This window comes from Dermacentor albipictus, chromosome 1 (genome assembly GCF_038994185.2).
Source record: "Dermacentor albipictus isolate Rhodes 1998 colony chromosome 1, USDA_Dalb.pri_finalv2, whole genome shotgun sequence".
Lineage (NCBI taxonomy): Eukaryota > Metazoa > Arthropoda > Arachnida > Ixodida > Ixodidae > Dermacentor > Dermacentor albipictus.
Window position 1 is genome coordinate 226,246,169 of NC_091821.1, and position 18,565 is coordinate 226,264,733.

At 47.2% G+C, this 18,565-nt stretch overlaps 1 protein-coding gene across 1 annotated transcript in view; it reads right to left on the reverse strand.

Annotated features, from left to right (window-relative positions):
- The window catches only part of jp (junctophilin), a 139,830-nt gene that overhangs the window by 94,723 nt on the left and 26,542 nt on the right, over nt 1–18,565 (reverse strand). The gene's annotated exons all lie outside the window — the stretch shown is intronic.

The window sequence follows — 18,565 nt, forward strand, 5'->3', positions numbered from 1 at the left end:
GCTGCTGAGCACGAGGTCGCGGGATTGAATCCCGGCCACGGCGGCCGCATATCGATGGAGGCGAAATGCGAAAACACCCGTGTACTTAGATTTAGGTGCACGTTAAGGAACCCCAGGGGGTCGAAATTTCCGGAGTCCTCCGCTACGGCGTGCCTCATAATTAGAAAGTGGTTTTGGCACGTAAAACTCCATAATTTAATTAATTTTATTTAGGAGTGAAACTAGAGAAGAAATGGCGCTCATAAAGCTCAACGCTAGTGTTCGTAGGGCCCACAGATAAATTTATTTTTGTGTTTATTCTTTGCGGCTTTCTATACGTATACCTGTGAAGTATTTTCTCAAACACTACTTGCAATCCAGCGTTCTTCATGCCCATTTCGTCTTCTCTGTCTTGTTTCACGGCGCTGGTAAATAGGCACTCTAATTCGGTAACCAACTAGCCCGCCTTTCAGCCTTAATTATAGCCTTCTTGAATGAAGCACATCCTTGAGGGGAGAGGCCAACTTTTGTAGATGTTCTCACACAACTGATCGAAGCTTTCTCGTGCAGTATTACTGAATATAACGCAAACAATCGCGTTTGTTGTCGAAGATGTTTCGAAGCACAGTGCCTTGAACGTAAAGAATGTAAAAATTACACTCCTTGGAAACGACTCAATAAGGACTCCACTGAACCAATGTAAAAACCTCGTCGATACGAGATTTTGAATGCATCGGACATATGCAAAATGCCTCTCGCATTTCCTATCTCCCATCTCTGCGTGTCCACTTGCGTCGTGCTGCTCTACCACCTTATTACATGACGCAACTCGCTATTACTATCAGTGACATAAGGGACAAGGTGGTCCATATCCCTCGCCGGCTGCAAGCGACTGTTCAGTCACTGCGAGCCTGAATCCTCTACGGTGCGGTAATAAATGCCTCCTTGCGCAGCTTGACTCTATCCAGCGCTTTCATAACCGCGGTTCCTCGTCGCTGCTCTTCTCCCTCGCTCGGCGTCCATTGTCCCTAAATGAGTTCTTTTATGAATCCAGCCTCCACCGACGGGCACCGGCGGCAGCCGCAAAATATCGCAGTCTGGCGTTCGCGCCCCTGCTGCGATTTTGAGGAACACAGCGAAGCTAAACGCACAAAACGATTCGCGCCGTTCTGTCGCTATGCCCGAAAGTAGGCGCACAGCCCCTCCCCCTCGCCTCAACCCTTCTCCACACGTGCATCGGGCTGGTCGCGCATTGCAAAGCGTCATTAACGAAATGAGCGCGCAGGGAGCTCGCTCCTTTTTTTTTTTTTTCTATCGCTCTCTCTTTCTCTCTTCTACCTCATCACCGCTGGAGCCGCAGCGAAGCCTGGCCCCGCCGGGCTGCCGATCGAAGGGACGCGATGCCGAGAGCGACCCACGCGAGCAGTGACGGATAAGCGGCCCCGGCACTCGAACCTCGAGTCGATGTGGCCCACAGCTGAGTGGTTCGGTCAACTCTGACGTCGTCTCGTCCGTGCACAGTGGCCTCTAGGGCACTTGGCGACACGCCATCGAACTTTGCGTCACCATTTACGAACGCGGAGAAACCGAAGCCATCGTAGGCGAAGCGATGGGCTGCGGAACAAAGCAAACGGATTTTGTTCGCGTAGCTGCTGACATTGAGAGATATTTTTGAAGCGCAGATGCAGCCACACTTGGCATCCAAGCCGCACATACGGGAGCGTTGTACCTTGGACCCAGCAGATGCTGCGAGATGTCGCACTTTATTGTTCCGCAACCCACTGAAACAACGCTCTGGACTCGAACCGTGTCGCTCCTATATACCTAAACTGAAGGATCAGAAGACGGGAATAAGTGGCTACTAAGGGTTTACCCCGGCATAACTACCTCGCCCAAGGCAGAGCAAGGGTTTAGATAAGTCTCCAATTGTTGGTCACAGCAGACATTCAGTGCCTGACCAGTTGGAGAACACGAAGGGCATAAACACAGCTCAAGGCCTCAACCACTTGGCATCAAATAGAAGGTAGGGTAGAAGAGGGAGCAACACAAGATTATAAGCAATTAACCAAATGAGTTCCACGAAAACTAGCGGTGAAGAGAGAGTTTCACAAAAGTCGGTCGTCTTTCATGGAACAGAGGTGTTTCTCAGAGAATGAGTGAGGGGCCGGTTTACAGGAAGTACTTTCTGGCCTTGCCGCGAATATCTGGCGGACGGCTGATGTTTGACCAGGGTCAGCATTAGCCGGAGGGGAAGAGAATGGGTGAAAATAGAACAAAGAGACCGGCAGGAGTGTATACTGCATTGCGTACTCTCAGGCGTCAGCTACAAGTCGAGCTTCTTTAAAAAACATACGTAAGTGATGCAGCTATTCTGCTTTAGCCACAATAACACCGAAAAACAACCAAACACTACAGTGGCACCAAACCCTTAATGCGTGCATTACAAAAAGAACGCTCGCTGCTACAGCAGCAATAACGTAACAGCTGTACCACTGGAATTGTTAAGAGATCTTAGTAGCACGGTCGAACGATGTTGTTACGATCCTAGTGCTTATATGTGAAGTTCCGGCATCTTCTGTATGTTTAACGGGTACGTTCAATATAAGAGTGTGCACGAGGCAGTTGCCAGCTGCCTCGAAACTGCTGGGGTCCCGGTTTCAAAGGAAGAAGCTCAAAGTTTGCTCACGAGAATTGCAGCAACAGCGCCACCGGGTCGCTGGATGCAATCTGTCCGTCCCAACCAGAGCACTCGAATACGACCACGTCTCACCTTTGCTTTTGTTTGTTTTGTTTGCTTGTTTCGATAAATTAGCCGATTTTGTGAGTAATATGAACTCCATTCTTGGCTAAAATTTTTTATCATAATGTCGATGCCAGTTAAAACTTGCCTTAAGGTAGAGGAAACCTAGGTGCGCTAACATATAAATTTGCCAAAAGAGTCGGTGCTCTTTAGAACAGGACGCGGGTACAATGAAGGCATTGACTTTGGGAGCAGCGAAATCATGCGCGTACTCTGTAAGGACTTAGTTTAGCCGAAGGAACAATAAAATAGTCGACGAAAATAACCGGAGCTCTTATTCTCTTTAGGAAGCATAGGCTACCTAGACAAAAATTAGGAGTAAGCTGGCCACAAGCATAACCTCTTTATTTGAAACACACGAGCAACAACAGAAATACAAAATTAACCGAGTTTGCATAACCCGCCTAAGACTATATCTTATACATAGTGAAGAAATATTCCATTAAATAGTCTTCGACAACGTGGTTCGACGATGTAGCGAAAATATCTATTCTGTACGTAGTGAACCCTAAACTAAAATTCAGACATTCTGTTAACTTGTTGAGAGGCATGGAAAGTAGGTTTAACCGACTTCGGCTACAGGTGTGACCTTCCCCAACCACTTCTTACATAAAGTAGGCGGCGCTGAGTCATCATGTGCTTGTGGGGAAGCAGGCTAAGGCAACTCGCATGTTCAACTAACTTGCCTGCTTTATGACCAGCAAGAGAGTTAACTGTGTGTCAAGTTTAGTCCAATGGGGAGTCATGCACTCTCTTTAGGGACTATTCTTGGACCGTGGCCTTCTCCAGACATTTCAAAGAGAACATTTTATGTGCAATGCGGATTTTTTCTTTTATTTTTTTTTGTGCAATCAAGCCTCAACATACTGGCAGTGTGCATGAATTTGAACTTTCACTTTTATTTTACTTTATTCTTTACTTTGTACTGAGTCTGCATCTATCTGACTTATTTTTATTCATATTTTCAACTTCGTGCATAAGTGTAACATCAGGTAATCCACTACGTTCTTTTGGTTTTCATTCTTTCCATGTTCATCAGAATGTATTTTTTAGTAATGTTCGTCACTCATAGCCCATATATAAGTTAAATACTGAAGTAGCAGGACGCACGTGCCTCTACCCTTCATACCCTCGTTAAGCATATCTACTATCACCTGCATAGCCAGATGTGTGACTTATGTATGACCTGTGCCTGGATTGGCGAACGTTGCACTTCTACATCTATCAGTAATATGCCGCAAAGACTGTAGCCCATTTCCTGAAGGTGTGATTTCGTTTATGAGTTAAACGTGATCCCCCAAAAAAATTTAATTACGGGGTTTTACGTGCCAAAACCACTTCCTGATTATGAGGCACGCCGTAGTGGAGGACTCCGGAAATTTCGACCACCTGGGTTTCTTTAAGGTGCACTTAAATCTAAGTACACGGGTGTTTTCGCATTTCGCCCCCTATCGAAATGCGGCCGCCATGCCCGGGATTCGATCCCGCGACCTCGTGCTCAGCAGAAAAACATAATCCTCGACCATTTAAATTCCACATAGATTGATAACAAAGAAATCTAACGAAGAGATGAGAGCGCGATTTAGAAACGTCGATCCCTAAATACACATTAGAAAATGAAAATTAAAGAGAAAAAAAAACAGAAAAATTCATCTGTCACGTGGCACTGTACGGACAGAACACGGAAACGTCGAAAAAAAAAGTAATAAACGCAATATTTTCAGTCCTCCTCACCCTTCCATTCCACTACACCTTTCATCACCTGAGAAAAACAGGCGATTCCTGCAGTGTAGAAGCCCTTCGTGTCGGCTCAGTTTCCATCCTCAACCATGGTGCTATGCAGTGAAGGTGAGTTCTAAAATAAAGCATCGGGTAACCCGTCAACAACTGTTGTATTGCCTTTCTCGCTTGTAACAACCATAAATTTAATATTTTGACATCGAAAGATCATAAATAACTTCGCCTATCTATCATATCATGAGAAGCCAACAACCAAAAACACCAAGGACAACATATGGAAAATTACTTGTACTTACTAATTGAATTAAAGAAATGATAAATTAATGGCAATGAAAGTGGATGCAGTAACAACTTGCCGCAGGTGGGGAATGGATCCTACGTCTTCGCATTACGCGTGCGATGCTCTAACCAACTGAGCTACCGCGGCGCCGTTTCCATATCCACTTTCTTGGGCATTTATGCATTACTCCTAGAACTAACCTTGGGAGTGTTAGTCAGCGCCATTATTCACAAACCTTGGCGGCGGATGTCGAACATCCTTTCTGCCGCAGGCGTCACGAGTACGTGGTCTTTCACGCTGAAGGCAACTGGTCAATAAACCCGCACATGCTACCTGAAGGCAATCAATGCTGCCGGATTCGAGACCCTTGTTATGTAAGAACGAGAAGAAAGGGGGTCAACCGAGAAGCCCGATTTTTATTAATCATATAATGAGAAGCCAACAACATAAGACACCAAAGACAACGTTGGGGAAATTACTTCTACTTGCTAAATTGAATTAAAGAAATGACAAATTAATGGCAATGAAAGTGGATGAAAAAACAATTTGCCGCAGTTGGTGAACGATCCCACGTCTTCCAATTAGGCGTGCGATGCTCTGCGAGCGTAACGCAGAGCATCAACGCAGAGCATCGTCGTGACGTGTTGTATCCGTCGCAGCCGAACGCGCGCGCAGTAGTTTCTCTACGGCTCCGAAATGGGTCGACCACGGGCCATACGTACGCCTGAGGAGCAGGCAGCTTTCGATCAGCAACGCCGCGAGCAGAACTGGGAACGAGCTCGTCTACGTCGCGTCGATGCTGCAGCCCGAGCACAACAGGCTCGTGCAGCCGACAGCCTACCAAGCTGTCGTTTAATGAACCGTCGGGATTAACCCAGTGATAAACACTGGGGCCGTACGTTTCAGCTTCGCTGGTTGACCATCTGTACGGAGTGCTTGGGTGGTGATTTTTTTTTACAGCGAAGCTGTCTAGCTTTGTATGGCTAGGATCTGGCGGATTGCGTCCACGCGTAGACCAACAATTTTTCGTGCGTGGGCCGATCCCGAAGATAGTGCAATACCGGTCCAACTCGCGGCGGAGGTGAAGCAGGCCTTAAGCGCTCCCCATACGTGAGCCAATCCCGAAGGTAGTGCAATGCCGGGCCGAGCCGCGGCGGAGGTGAAGGAGACGTTAAGCACTCCCCTGGGCCGGTCCCGAAGATTGTGCAATACCGGGCTGAACCGCGGTGGAGGAGCAGTTCGCCATTAATGTGCCCACATACACAGCTTCGCTAGTCACCCTTATTCTGAGTGGAAGGGCACTGAGTTTCACATTAGCTTTCATTAGTTCCAGCATTTTCCAGAACGATCGAACACCATTGTGGTAACAGCGCTATTAGCGTTACCAGTCACCGCTTGGCCATGCCGGAGCGCCAACAGGTTAAGAGGTTAAAATCAGGCCGGTGAAGTAGGGCATCCATGAGTCAGGCGTAAAGAGGTCCCATCGTAAACCGCAGCCACGCGGCTTCACTCATCGCATGACCGCTGCCTCAGCAGGAGGCGAGCGAGAGAAGCGGCGGCGTGACGAGCCAGGTTCGGACCGCGATTTCCCAGTCCCGCGGAAACGGGGCCTCGCCCAGACGCCATAAAGCACTCGGCACACCGAGAGCCCCCCTCCCCGCGTGGCGTCGTCATTTTCGCCGGGCCGCGCGCTTTTGAGTCAGTCCAAGGTGACGCAGCCAGCCAGCCAGGCGCGTTGTTCGTCGCCTCGCCCCCACCGTGGGGCACGCAGAGAAGCCGCGGCTCCCAGCGGCGGCCCGTGCAACCTCGCCCCGTGTGCTTGCGCGCTGTCTCGGCCGGTAAAAATAACGCGACCGGCCGACGCCTACAAGTGCACACGCGTTCACGTGCAGCGCTGTCAGGACGAGCGGTTCGGACGCGACTTTATCGCTGCCGTGGCTGCAGGGCGAGCCGCCCACCAAGGGAGAGGGAAAGGCTTAGACAGAATTGCGCACGCTTGGCCTGCCCGCACTGGGGCAAAGGAAATAGGGAATGGAAAGGAAGAGTAGGGCGAAAAACGCCGTGAATGTGCACGCATGGGCGTTCAGTAGGCGACCACAGTCCGGTAGACTTCACGAAGCGCAGCAGCGTTCTGTTCGCTTTTCCTGCGTTCACGGGCCGAATTCACAAAGGTTTTATTTCGTAAGTGCTCTTCATTATTGGCCAGCCGCCTTCGCTAATACTATGAACATCATCATTGGCTAAAACTTTCTCTCACGAACTTTCTCTCCGTCTGGTTAACCTCCCTGCCTTTCCTTCTTCCCTTCTCTCTCTCTCTCTTTCTCTCACGAACGATTCTAGCGTAAGAGCTTTTTTGTTAATGCGGGCCAGGTCTTCCGTGGCCACAGTCTCAACCTTCTTTTTTTCTTTCTTCCGTAGCAAGCGCGCCAATGCCCGCTAGACGGCCGTAGACCACGTGCCTGATTGGGCTGCACGAAATATCAGAACAAACCACGGGCGAGTGCCAAGGTTATTTTTCACGAATTGAAACTATGATTCGTTTTGTTCTTGCTGTCGTTGTTCCTAGCACTTTGCCTATTTATTTACGAGATATGTGCCGGTATTCACACAAAACTGTATAAATGCGCTAGAATAGTTCATAAGACCAAATTTCAGCCAATCCTGATGCTGGACATATTAGCGGAGGCGAGCGGCCAAAGGCAGTATTTTCTAACGGTTTTGTGTTATAGCACTGCATTGCGAATCGAAGGATTGCCCTCGATTTGACCAAGCGTCATTCTTGGTAGCTTTGAAGCTATATGAATACCTCTGATATGAAAGTTTGCAAAATTTTCATCGATTGGTTGACTGATTTATTTATTTATTTATTTTTTATTTTATTTATTTTATATTTTATTTATTGAAGTGAGACATTACCTTCATGAACTTTGCATCTGAACTAGCAATACAGGCTGACGAACATATTACCAAAGTTCTCCTTTTTTTTCTTTGACATCAGAAGCCCTGAGGGCCAGTGGGAGCCAGACACAAAATATTTGCATGAAGATTGCCGTGCTCTACCAATTGAGCTACAATAGCGACTATCCCTCTATCCAGTTTCCTGAATATTTTTGTATGAGTACTAGACCTAACCCTGAGACTTTTGCTTCGCTAATAGCTTTAATCCTTAAGGCTCCACTACAACGTGGTGGCGGTGGTGAGTTGCCCTGTGTTACTTTCGGACGTTAAACCCAATAAATTGATCAAACCAAATAAGGAGAGATTTCTGGAAAGTATAGTTAAGATTGCAACTTTAGAACTTGACTCATAAAATCACTACTCAAGCAAACCAACAATGCGCTTCGCCAAGGACACCACGCCGACGCGGGAAGAAAGTTATTCGCAAGTTGACGAAGCAGCGCTGTACTGACTGCCGTGATGGTGAAGGCTGCCTTTCCTAATTAAGCAAAAACAGATTAAGTGTCATGTACCTTTAATGTTCATGTAATAAAAAGTAACCTGCACCGTGTTTAGAGGGCAGGTCCACAAAACGGCAAGAGGGAAGAAAAACCTCGGTCGACGACCGTAAAGGGACAAGGCGCGGTTCATTACGCAGAATCTTATAAAACGATCGACAAACAACACAGCGAGACGTACCCATTCTTCTGGTAGAGACCAGTGGTGCCTAATGCGCCGCCCTGTAAAAAAAATCGGCTGGGCTTCAAAGCTTTGCGGACAATGAAGCAATTCTATGAAAACGTTAGTGGAGACAGCTAGCCTTTATGCGCTAGTTTAGACGGTGGGATTGTGGATTCCATGTACGGACACTAGTCCGCCGCGCAGCAAGGGTAGAAGGAAGGGGCAAAATGAGGCAAGAAGGAGAGGAGAGCGCGGTCTTGCACAGCTGGAGCGTGTACTATGGGTATTGTGCAACGCGCACTGTCTCACTCGCTAGAGTCGGGGCCAAGTGAGATTGCGAGATAATGAGCGGGAAGAGCGGGAAGCGCATCTGGCGACGTTCCGGTCTCTCATTTTCACGCTCTCGTAGTGTGTTTGCGGTGGAGTCGACGAGCAAATGTGCGTCGCTCGCAGTGACACGCTCGCAGTGATCGGTGCCAAACCGTGGCTAGGTAAGGGCATGCGCGCATGGTCGATGTGGTGGGGTGACGACAGCAAGTCGGAACAGGGGAATAGATGCGGAGCAGTAGGGACACGGAGAAATCTTCAATTAGCTGACGCTGTCGGCTGCAATTTATCGGGACAATAGCGAGCCTCGCAGTTCTTTCTATTTTTTTTTTCATTCACATATGGTTATTGTTGCATACTCCGATGCCTTGTTTTGTTTTTTTGTTTTCAATATGTTTAAAATGATGCTTCCTGTCTTCTACAGCTCTCCGTCCGAAAGGCAGTCATAGTTCCTGCAAAATGACTGCATATAGTATAGCAGCTTCATCGACGCAAACGTGCACTCATAATGCGGCACTTATTAGTGGCCAGTAAAGCAAACGCGGAGCTCATCACGATCTTACGTTCTCCGCCGCTTCCAACTGCAATACCATGGAATTTTCCCATCACAGATGGTCATAAATGTTGTGGGGCTTCGAAAAAAGGAAATCTGTATTAAACTGCACTATATCTTGCTGTATATGTGTATTTTTTACATCAGTCATTATGTGGATTCGTGTCCGCCAAGAATCTAAACTGACCTCTGGCACGTTGGCCATTGAGCTGGCCCGGTGGGTCAATCGGGGTCAGTCGAGGATAAGGCTGTTCTTTTTAGATTGCACTTTCGCTTACATGTTTCATTTGTTCTACATCATATCTTTTTTCTACAAACGAGGTCAACGATCGCAAATAATGACGTTCGAAGGAAAATATAGCAAATGTTCCGAACGAAAGAAATCAAACTCAGGAATTCAATGAACACCAAAGGTAGAAAGAAAAGTAACTGAAAAGCTCCAAGTTGAAGACTTGAATTGAAGATTCTAACGCGCCTTAATGAAACAGCATGAATTGGAAAGGAAAATAAATGTTAGCTGAGATTTACAAAAATCAAACACATACGGAGGTTTCAGTTCTTTACTGCTCGCTAAATTTCAGTTATTAGAATTGATCATAACTATTAATCTGGAATAGCAATTGCATCGAACCGAAAACAGAAAAATGCTTACTTTTGCTGGGAAGAGTTGCGCGTATGAAAGGACGAACACAGGAAAAAAAACTAGGCAGACGGAATGAGCGAGGAAGGGGATGGTGGCACATACCACCACACCACTAAAAATGAGAATCCACTCATAATCGGCGCCGTAGTTGTTTAGTGGCTGCGGTGTTGGGCTGCTAAGCAAGAGTTCGCGGGATAGAATCCCGACCACGGCGGCCGCATTTCGATGGGGGCAAAATGCGAAAACACCCGTTTACTTGGATTTAGATGCACGTTAAAGAACCCCTGGTGATCAAAATTATTCCGGAGTCCCCCACTACGGCGTGCCTCATAATCAAATCGTGGTTTGGGCACGTAAAACCCCATAATCTAATTTTTTTTTTACCCACAACCATCGTCACCACCATCACCGCAATCATCATCTCTGACATAGTTGCGCTCAAAACGATGGTCAAAGCAGAATAAACGATAAGAAAAGGGGAAAACAAAGCACAGGAACATAATTTCTGAAGTTCATGTACAAAAAATATATGTTGTTGTCGTCGTCGTCGTTGTTGTTGAAGACGGCTATGTTGCCACTGAAGGCACGCGGATTACGTCTAAACGAGCTTAATGGCAAGTCACGTTTTGTGCTCACAATGCAAAGCAAAAGTGGAGAGAAAATCCACCACTTAGGTTCTGATATTCATAAGCCTGCATATTAGAACATATTGCTTCCTTCCTTGCCTCAGTTTGTGAGTGTTTGTGTTTATGAGTTCGAGTGTCTCTCTTTGAACATTTAAGGAACAAAGGCGACCGCAAATTCAGCTGCATGGCGTCGTGATCGACCACCGTGTAGCACACGCCAGGCGTGCTCCTAGGATGAAGTCCAAACGCCGCGAACTCGGATGACAGAAGAAGTTCCCCGGTTTAATCTCGCGTCGTCTTATATTAACTTCAAACCACAGCATCACCTTATTATCTCGCGGCTCTTCTTGTATACACATCCAAGCACGACATAGTATTATCAATGACATACGCAGCTGTCGCCGATCGCCTCGGGTCTCTCACGTGGCGTGTAGCATGAGATTTGAGAGAGAAATTGGTTGGTTTCCTGGAGCGCCGAGTAGCAAAATAAACCGCCATTTTCCTGGAATATGCTAAACATAACAAGGACAATTACAGTGCACCTGAAGACTAGTACATTTCATTCTGATTAAGAGGAAGCACGTGAGCACAGAGTGAAAACAAGACAAGGAGCAAGACAAGTATCCTCCCTTGAAGTTGAAGGGAGGATACTTGAAGAAAGGTAAGCCAAAATCCGAGTCCTTTCAAGGGCCGCGAGCGCGCAATATGTACAAACAGCATCTATCGCTGTGTAGCCTACCTTTTCGTTTGCCTACAGTTATTAAATAACAATATCGATATATTGGCACAATTTGATCCTTTTTACCGCTTTATTTTCTTAAAATGTGTTCATAATTGTGTTCCATTGTATCCCCCATTTATCTCTTCGGGCATCCATTGGCTTCTACATTGTAGCAATTCGAGTTCAAGTTGAAGTTCATTTATTTACCACATACATGGAGTTTCACATAAGTGGTTGGGACTAGGGGAAAAGGAAGCTGCATGGGAAAAAAAGACAGCCATGAAATGAATTCGCTAACTGCGCTAGATTTTGTACTTATTGACTGACAGTATTGCACGTATGCGAACTGGCATAAGATAAAGTGAGTGGCCAACTTTTAGTTTGCTCTGGCTCAACATGAACAGTTTGGTAGTGTTTGGCACCACTAGGAGCCTACCGACACACACAGTTTGATCAGCTGGTCAAGCATAAAAACAACATATAAAATCAAAATAGTCAGTGATATGAGTTGTGCTCTCGATAAAGAATATGAAACTCCGAAAGCAGGCTTATCCGAAGGAATAAAAGCGCCAAGATTCAGGACGCTGCAATAAATCCTTCGCGACTACAAACATGGTATCCTTTCCTAGTTGGATAAGTAAATAGTGACATAAAATCACAAACTCAAGAAACAGGTGAGGACGGCACCGGAAGCACAAAATAATTCTAACAATTAAATATTAGAAAATGAGAATGGTTCAGCAGACATCAGCAGAACTCAGCGCTCTCGAAGCCCCTCCGAAGCGTGCTTTCCTGCACAAATTATAAGATAGAGAGGAAGCCCAACGCGCCAAGCCTGAGGACAGTGCTCTCGTTCGGCGATATGGCATTCGCGTATGGCAACTTTGGCAATACGCGTATAGTTTATGCATGTCGAAGGTTTTATGCGAATTTACAGTGAAGCGCATAGCCCTCATTTACAGCGGAACCCATGGCCACCAGGCAGTCCCCGACACATTTGTTCGTTCGCCCGAAGACGTAGCAAAAACTACACCCCGTGACAGCGTCTTCTGCGTTGGCCGACTTCTAGAAGGACTTAGGTGGCATTAGTTGCATCGAGATCTCGAGTTTCAAGACGCCACCAGCTCGGCGCGTCATCGACTCTTTCGATGCAGACAAAGTCTAACCTAGGAAAGGGGCTCCAGATTCGCCTCCGTTATGTATTGAGCAAGAATGCGTACACACTCAGGGCTGACGCACACAGGCATCGATTTATATGCTCCTAAATTTCGCGACATGCAAAAGGGATGCCAAACTGCGCCGCATCAGGTGAAAACCGGGGCGCAGCCGGGCAGGCGCCGTTCGTGCCGGCCAACGAAAGCTCCGCTCACGTAAGCGCGCGCGCGGCGAGACCCCGGCCATCAATCCCAGCCGCCTCGCGGCCCGATCGGCTCCTCTCCTGCGGTGCCCGTTCCGGCGCGTACCTCACCCAGCTTCCTCCCATTTTCGCGCGGCCCCTTGCTTGTCAAGGTCAAGAACACGTGTTCTGACCGCGGTGCTCGAGGGCGGCACGTTGACAAATCACCGGCAGCTCCCTCGGAGCGACAGCAATGGTGTCGCATTAGCGTCGAAGAGAGAGCGACGTTGCGCGAAAACCATCTTTCGCGCTTTCGCGCTCTACTTGCGAGCCGGAATCTCCTACCCCTCGCTGCTGGGACGCGCCTAAATAAGGCTGACGACAGGGCCGTCGGCTACAGACACAGGTCCTCGCGGCCCCGCGCAATCATCGGGGGCCGTTCCTTCACGTGCCGCGCCGTACGGCGCGTTCCGGGACAGTGCGGCAAACTACTTTTCATTTATTTTTTTGTTACGCGGCAGCGAGAGCTCCGGCTCGTTTGTCATTGTCAGAGGCAGCAGCGCACGGAGACTGCATGCCAAGACGCCGCGCGGGCTCTCACGGCCGCCTCGCTGAATCGGCGCGCTGGCCCTGATTTCCTGTTTCAGTCAATGCCCCAATTTCTTGACTCGGGTCGAGCAAGAGAAAGGGAAAAGAAAACAACCGGGCGAAGGTCTTGGGGAAAACTTAGCGACCGTATCGAGTGGATGCGCATACCCAGACAGAAAAAAATATTGATCCCCTGCGCCGACTGAGATTGCCCGTTACTCTTGCTGCTCCCTCTTCTCCCATCGTTTTACCCTATCCGACAACAGGAACCTACTACTTAGCTTCCTCTTTTTTTTGTCTTTGTTCGGAAGTTTCTCCCACGTTTCCTTATAGCCATTCTTGCTTGTATTACTGCATCTCTTGTCACTCTCAGATATTCTTTGTCACATTTTATCTTTTACATTGTCGTGCTCTACGTTTCAAACTTTCGATGTGTTTTGTCAGTGTTCAGTTGTTGCTTTTTTCTTATTTGTTTTTGCCTTTCTGTTTGCTTGCTTCACAATTCGAACGGTAGGCAGAAATTATTGGGAATTTTGTGCATGAGAACATATATCTCTAGCGTTTAAATGAAGAACAACGCAAGTTGCTCTACTTCTTCATAACATACTAAACATGAAGCTAGCTAATCGGCGCTCAATTTTGTAGAATATATAGTGTATCTATATAACACGTGCAGTAAGTAAGCGCGGATGCACTGGAGTCTCTTAGAGCAAAGCTTGAACGAAACCGAAAACAAAACCTTATGCTTATCGAGATCGTCCTTTTTGGCGTGGTAGTCAAGACTAGTGAACCATGCCACTGCGAAAAAAAAAGGTTAATATATATAAGAAGAAACACGGTTAATACTGACTAATCGAATATCATTTCCATTTTTCTATGTCATTTAAATAAAAACCAAGCGTAAGATTATTACGTGCGAAGGCAGAGGAGTCGTCTCTGTATTTAGACTCGCATCTCGCTGAAAAAAATCACGCTTTTCACGCCGATAATCAATAGGCCCAAGGGGAGGGAAAGGACAGAATTCAGCCAGAGGGGGTACGAATTGCTGCGCTCTAAGACGACACTGCAAGCACGGCTTTATGGACAGGCCTCTTTCACAGGCGGGTTGAGTTAAAGGGCCCGGAGTCAAATTAGATTAAAATGCAACCTTAGTTGCAGCACGAACATCAGCCGGACAACACTGCATTAGTTTTGCGGCAAAGAGTGCAAATCAGCAATGCGAAGGAGACCGTGGGCCCTGCGGCCTGGCTGTTCCTATGCCGAATAGGCCAACCAATCACAGCGGAGCATGCGCGCCACTCGGTTCCTAGCAGCACCACCAGATGGCGCTTGCGTCCGCGGCAGCGGCGATGCTGGCCGTGCCAGACGGAAAAAAAAAGAACCAGAAAGCTCGCCTTCGCGCATCCACGGCTGCACTGTGATAAGGAAGTGATCGCTTCTTGCGCATACAATGGATTCGAATTGCGCTACGTACAGTCAACCGCAAAAGTTTACGGGACGCAGGATATGCCAACAAGCTGAATTCTCGCGAAGCATGGTCACACAGCCTCGAATTAAATGTTCCAGCATGTAGTAGTCTTCGCCACCTACACAGTGATTCATTAAATACGAAGTGTCATGCCTTAACAGTGCAGGAATTCCCATTTGAAGGGGAAACCGCATCCCGTAAACTTTTACTGTTGACTGTACGTACACGCATGCTGCCTGTGAAACCGTGGTGCGTTCAAGGCATCCCTGGTACTGGATAGCAGTCTGCAACTCCTCTTAAAAAAAAACATTCGGTATACTTTGTGTGCGCCCGCACTCGTGTGTGTGTGTGTGTGCGTGCACTCGTGTTTCGACTCTTCATGCATCACACAAACCTTCGCTGCATATAAATTGCAACTTGAAGTCTGCTGCAGTTTCTTTTTTCTGATTTACGGAGATCTGCAGAGATGACGTGGAATCCGGCTGTCTGTCCTTTTGACGGCCTGCGATACAGTGGAGCAGGGAGGCTTTCTTCCAGCCTCGCTCATGTTATGCCACTTTGACAAAATGCGGCTGCTCATAGAGTTGCTATTTAAATTAAGATTAGAGCACGGATGCGGATAAGTCTTTTCTGCCCGCAAAGTACATACTCACACTTGTGTGCGGATAGTGTCCATCTCTCTGTAGGTAAATCACAAAGCACTGCACTGTAAAGCTGGTGTGCTGCGCCTGAGATTAAGTTTCAGGACGTTACTTGCCACAAGAAGCGAACATTGATTGAAAAGATCAAAACCGTTCAGTTTTTAACACCGCTTTCATTGCAACCTCAATCCTATTTTTCACTTAAGACTTAGCAACGTAAATTCTAACTGAATGGTGTATAGTCACGTATCTCGATCTTGAATTCACAATATATATGAAGAATATAGTCTCACCGGCTTCAGATTCGGGCGATCGCACTTATTTTTTGGAGGCCGGCACTCATATTCTGAAATGCAGATATGTCAAACAATTTTACAATAACTGCGACACATAAAACTACGTGGTTTGACGTGCGTGCTAAATTTTCGTTCACCAGATCTTATCACTAGAGTAAAAGAACTGTAGCAAGATAAACGTAATCTACAAAAGCCTTTGACCCGAAAAAAAGCTTTCTTGCAGCCTTAAGTGGACGAACGAAATTTTGTGACCTCTAGAAAGGCGCGACGCGCATTGTGGAAAGGGTCCTTTTTTTTTTACTTTTAAACTGCCGAGGTTCCGCGGCAGCTTGTTCGTCGAATAAAACGCCATAGGACGTTGACCACTTTGGTTTTCAGCTCGGCACTTACCGATTATCTTGCTCGGGGTCTTTCGGCTCTCGGAACCACCGTACGTCTACTGCGTGCGTGCTAGCTTTTATTTCCGTTTCGTTCTGCAGGTTGCTTTTAGAAGAATGCAATTCTTGTTTATCAGTGCCCTAAAATGCCTCGTAGTGCTGCTTTCCATCTGGCTACATATTGTAGGCATCTGATAGGAAATATCTGCCTTCAAATTATAAACTGCATACATTATGAGGGCCAGTTGCCTCAGTTGGCATAAAGAAGCTTCGAACACGTTACAGCCATCAAGTATACATGTGCCTCTCTCTGGTTACGCACTGGTGACATCAGTGACAAGTCATGTTTTGTGCCGTCAAAAGCGGGAATGCCTTGTTTGTCTTCGTTCCTTAATCGAGGGTGGTTTCTGCAGCCATCACACATGACTATCGGCACAGTAAAGCAACCTGGAGGTAACATCTCAGAAGAGAAAGCTTAATGGTATCTGGAGAGGTTATCCTGGCATTCCACTGCAGTTGAGGTGGTCAGGGATGAAAGAAATGGAGTGGGATAAAAAACAAATACAAAGGACGCGAGTCGTTGATACTGCCTTTTTTTTTATCCGCAAGCAAAAACTTAGAACAGCAAACGGAAGCACGTTGGTGCCCAGTACTGCAAATTTTACTACAGCTGAAGGTACGCTTAATTATTGCGCTTACTGCTGCGAAGCAGAAGGAAGAAATCGAACCAGGTTAGCACGTTCAATAACATTATCCTGACGCGAAATGCACGTCTTACACGTCGTCCATGTCTAAATAAATATGCATAATTTAGTATACCACAGGAAAAATCTTCATATTCATACACTCAAGATTCAAGCACTGCACATGAATTTCGCCACGTGTTTACCTCGTCTCGGAAAGTGAACGCCTCAAGATTTAATGTTGTCGTTTCACATTAGTCTCACACGTACCCGGGGAGCCTCTACAGAGCAGGAAAAACTTTCAGAAACCATAATGAATAGAAAAATAGCAGCATCAGGGACCATTATGGCGCGCACTATAATTTCGCCAAGTACTTGAGAAAATAACAGTGAACAACAAGCCGAAAAGACAGAGGCGAGAGCCGGTTCCCTCTTCCTTGTGGCTCATTATTCGCTATTTCATTGTACGCTTTTACAGCGATCACACCAACTTCCCAATAAGGTAAATGCCACACTACCTATCTCCAAGTTAATAAAGTCACAACCAACTGCGCAGCTGTCACTCAGATAAACACAGCCGCTGTCCGAAACAGTCTCCCACGATACAGAAACCCATCACGCGCACTCTATGGAGGTTCTCCGAGCAGCTCCAGCTTACAGGAGCGTCACTACAGTGCAGCTGCCACCTGTGTTTTGAAGCACGACATCCCGTACGGGCAATATGAACGCGTATACCCGACAAACTTAACGTGAAGGCCAAATAATGCGAGCACTACGTCGTACACGCGCCATACGCCTTGCAGGGCAAGCTGAGGTTTTCCTTGCCTCGCTTCGAACGCGCCGACTTTCTTTGTGCCGGCGGCGCGGCACTGTATATAGCGCGGCTCGGTATACACGCGACGGCAAAGGAAGCGGAGCGAAGCTTTCTACTTGATTGTTCGAGCAGACCCGGGGCGCGCCAGGTGAGCGCCGCTCCGTGTCAGAGGGCGCGGTTCGACCCGTTCTCTCGGGCCAACACTCGTCCCCGACGCTCACTTTCCCAAGTGCAGGTTAACCGGCCCTTCCCGCACACTAGCGAAGAGAAAGAAAAGCCCGCCCTGTTCGGGATGGCTGACGTGAAGCGCTTGTCTTACAGTTTCGTGCGACGTTATATCCGTTATAAAGGAAGTGTGTTAAGCGGCCGTTGCTTTCACCCCGCGACGCACTGTGTTTGCGTAGCCCTTGTTCTTCTCACGTTCGTGTTTTGCACGCTTGCCTTTTCTTACCATAAAACCTATGCAGTCGAAATGCCTGCGCATTTAAAAGGTGTCACTCGTCGGGGGCGCGATGTTAGAATGGCAACAGTGCGCTTACACTGTATTTCACTTCGACGCGCGCAATGTGATAATATTTATTGTCTCATCTTCGCTTCTCTGAGCAGTAACGTGCGAGCAGCGAGTAGGAGACTGAGGCGAATTTGCGCTGACAGGGCCACAGGGCAGCCGCAACATGGCGCAATATACCTTTCTGTCGTGTACGGCCAGTAATTTCGTTATGTCACGCTACACACGTCACTTTTCTTTTGATATACGATGACGCACGTCTGAAGAAAAAAGAAAAACGTTTCTAGGGTGCAATGAAAGGAATTCGTTCAGTATAATAGCAGTCACTCTGATGCGAATATGCTCATGAGTCGGAGAAATATGTTCGTGAGCATAAAACACGTTTAATAAAATTAGCATAAAAGAAGTCTCGTAGCAATCACGTACTTGACCCTTTGCAAGTATAACAAGGTTGGCGCTCTCTGTGATGCATTTATACGCAATTCGCATACAAAAAGAAAAAGCGATAACGCTCTACTGTTTGTAGACTACACGTTCACTTTTCGAGCTAGAGGCGTGCGCGCCGTT